Source organism: Cavia porcellus, unplaced genomic scaffold, assembly GCF_034190915.1.
Source record: "Cavia porcellus strain 051 isolate PalLab524CR breed Dunkin Hartley unplaced genomic scaffold, mCavPor4.1 scaffold_1, whole genome shotgun sequence".
NCBI classification, from domain to species: domain Eukaryota; kingdom Metazoa; phylum Chordata; class Mammalia; order Rodentia; family Caviidae; genus Cavia; species Cavia porcellus.
This window is the reverse complement of record NW_026947484.1, coordinates 28,670,518-28,674,134: the sequence shown is the minus strand read 5'-3', so window position 1 is coordinate 28,674,134 and position 3,617 is coordinate 28,670,518. Positions and strand designations below refer to the sequence as shown.

The window sequence follows — 3,617 nt, the reverse complement described above, 5'->3', positions numbered from 1 at the left end:
AAAAGCATAACTAAAAAATAGCAGTGTGGGAGAGGTGAGTCCTAGATATCCAGCCTTGAGAGACAGTATTAAGGAGCTCCAGGAGAGCTTCTGAGCAGAGAAGGGACAAATATGTAATTTCAAACTAGCCTAAGTAAAGAAATGGTTAGGTCAAGTAACCATATTATGCAAAGCACTTGGGTACAGTGGCAAATGATACAGAGACTTAATATCAACACTCTATTTTTAATTTCTTCTCCTGGTCTCCTTTTCTGTTTTCTTCCACAGAGCACAGAACTTGGCTATTAGAAGCCTTGAGGCCACACATTCTTATAACTCACAAACCAAAGGTTAAAAATCAACAAACCAACCAATCAACAACTAGATCCTTTACCTGGACAAAGTTCATCACTGTCTTCTAAAATGGTAAAGTGAAAAATTCATGGAAACTTAAATGGAAGGAATAGGTTGCTGACTTCACAGGTTCTCCTAGGCCAGGACTGGGTATTACTCACACCAGGACATTGGTCATCTGTGTTTTCTGCTGAGGAGCAATAGGAGGGACACACCTTTTGAACCTGTGCATGCATACAAATTAATTGAACCAGAATCTAACTAAGCCTTCATATTTAACTATTCATTTCCCAGAAATCTGTGGTTAAACAAATTAAACCACATCATAAGAAATGGGTCAAAAGCCGGGGATATAGCTCAGAAGCATAAGTGCCTGCCCGGCAAGCGTAAATTCCTGTGTTCGATTTCCTGTACCAAAAAATAAAAGGGTCTAATCCGAGAGATTCTACAGCATCCTATCTCCTCCACTAATCAATGGCATGAAGAGAAAAGGAAATGGGGATTGTCAGAGGTCAACAGACACAATGTGAGCCCTGGTCTGGGTCTTATGTCAACTCAACTATAAAATGTCATCTTTGATAAGGAAATTTGAACGTGAATAGATATTAAGAAATTACTTTATTTAGGGCCCGGGATTTAGTTCACCTGGCAAGTACAAGGTCGTCAGTTCGGTCCCTGGTAACACCCCCCCCCCCACACACACACACACATACACAAAGAAATTACTTTATTTTCTCGAAGTGTGAAAATGGTCAGGTAATTCTCTCCTTGGTACCACCACCCCCATTTTTAACATACTTAACATACTTATGAGAAGTTTAAGTGGTGAAACGACAAGCTGAAAAGTTTCCTCTTCCACCTGGACACCTCCGGGGTACCCCAGCCTTAGGGCCAGGCGCCACCTCCTGGCGCGGCCCTGGACCGCCCCGCGCGCAGTCCCGACATGCTCTGCGGAGGCCTGAGAGCCCAACTGCCCAGAGCCTGCATTCAGACAAGGCCCCTTACCCAAAGTGCCCGAGGCGCTTATTTGCTTGTCCCACCCGATAGTAATTCTGGCAGGTCTACCTGCGGAAGATGCCGCCTAGTAGTTAGGGTACCAAATTTGCGAATATCTTGGTTTGGTTCTGCTGCATCAAACTTTCCTAAACGTTCTGAAGTAGTTGGGACAGCACGCGGATCTGTCACCCTAAGCACGAATGAGAGGCTGCTATATCTTATGAACACTACGTGGAAGGCCTGAGAGTGTACCTACACCAAAACTGTTTAAGCTTGACACGCAAATTTGTGAAGCCTTTAATATTTCGTGCACGTTTTAAACGGTCCATTTAACAATCGTGTTGAGGAAAGAGACACAGGAGATTGTAGTCTGTTCAGGGTTTGCATTCTTTGGTGTTGTGGAAATATGCAATGCTATATGTGCCGTCCACCCCCGGCCTACGTCCTTGCTTCTACAAACTGGCATTGCCAACGCTGTTATTACATTTAGATACCTTAGTAATTCTTGTGTCACCCAGCACAGAATCTACCCAATTTACAGAAACATGCATTTCTGAGTACTCCTCAGAGGATACATGAAAAGAGACTTTCGAAAACAGATTTTAGTCTTCTTGATGATTTTAGTTAGAATCCAGTTGGACCTGTAGCTCTAGAAGCAATCCATAGACACCAGCACCGGTCAACAATCTCTGCTTTTGTGCAGCTCTCAGTTTGAATGAAAGAAGTTACACGCACACAGATCTAAAATGACGGCAGATATCACCAACTAGCCACAAGAAGTGAGTGCTAATGTTGCTTCCTTTAGTAATGACTTACCTAATGGTGATTTAGTAAACATCAATAGAGCAATTCATATAGCAGTGAGTTTTTCAACTGGGAAAACAAAGTGCCAAACTCCTTGTGCCCATTGAGTTCACGTTATTGGGAAACACAAGATGTTAACTGTTTTGGATTTTAAGTTCAACGAAGGAGATGTTCATGGATATTTTGTCATTCCCGGGGTAAGTACTAACAACATATCTGTACACAACATTCCACGTGTAACCTGGATCCATTCTCATTCCATAGGTCACCTTCCATAAATATCTTCGCAGTGAAAGGAAAGTTTCACATTCTACTTTAATGGAAGCTTGTCAGCAAATCCTCAAAATTACAAAATATGGAACGCTTCACGAATTTGCGTGTCATCCTTGCGCAGGGGCCATGCTAATCTTCTCTGTATCGTTCCAATTTTAGTATATGTGCTGCCGAAGCGAGCACGACTACACCTCTGCACACAGCCTATATAAGGTACGGAAACTTCTCATCTTTTACAGCTAGGGTAACTGAATTGCCACTTGTCTCAACTATCCTAAAATATTTAGAAAAGTTTGAAGCAACGGGAGCAAACCTCGAAGCTCACTTGTTTGGCACTCTGACTGCCAGGTCATACCTGGTCGCAATAATGTATAGGTTACAACATGCAAATGAGCTCCCGGAGCATGTTGGGTAAAAGGCCTCCCAGGCAGGCTGCATTTGAGAGGTCTCCGGCCGTCGCGGGGCATGCTGGGAGCCTCCCTAAAGTGTCTGGGAACTAAGGGAACTGTTGACCTGCTAGGTCACTAAGACCCTGAATCGAGTACGCGGTGTCACAGAAAAATATGGAACTTATGCCCGATATTTCATCATGACCTAGGGTCCTTGTGCTAGAAAGCTCTGAAGTTAACTGCCTAGAGCTCAGTTATCGACTCCAGTTTTGGAACAGTCTCCGCCATATGCGGATGTCACGGATTCCGCGGGCAGCAACAGGAATGTCACCGATAAGTTTCCATTCCACGCAGGAGCTGGTTGGTGAGGCGCAATCTGATGGACTCTGACAGGGCTGCCTCAGCCTCCTCTCCCACTCCACGGCTGGTTACCCAAGGCCTCGTCCATTCTGCGCAGGCGCCGCAAAGGAACCTGGCCAAGGCGCCACGCCTCTTTTTAGGTATCTCAGCCATCTCTACTTGGTACCTGGCAAAGAAACACAGAAATACTCCCACCTATTTGGCCTAAGAGGAAGATTTGAGGAATCAAAGAGTTCGTTTAGGATTGAACTTTAGAATTATTCTTGTACTCTCTTACACCTCACTGCACCCTATCCCTACCCCTGTTAATGATGAACAAATGAACAGGTTAGCATCTTGGAAGAAAGATCCCATTAGTGTTAAATACCTGAATTTAACTACGGCAAAAATAATACTGTTCCAGTCCTAGCCTTGTTCGTTGTGAAATGAGAACCAATGACCAAAGCCTCTGGTATTGATGTG

At 44.2% G+C, this 3,617-nt stretch overlaps 1 non-coding gene across 1 annotated transcript; it reads right to left on the bottom strand.

The window, feature by feature from the left end:
- Positions 1-2,482: 2,482 nt before the first annotated feature.
- LOC111755435 (U6 spliceosomal RNA) lies at positions 2,483-2,589 on the bottom strand. The gene has a single exon (XR_002789987.1). It is a non-coding gene; the product is annotated as a U6 spliceosomal RNA (small nuclear RNA).
- Between the last annotated feature and the right edge of the window lie 1,028 nt (positions 2,590-3,617).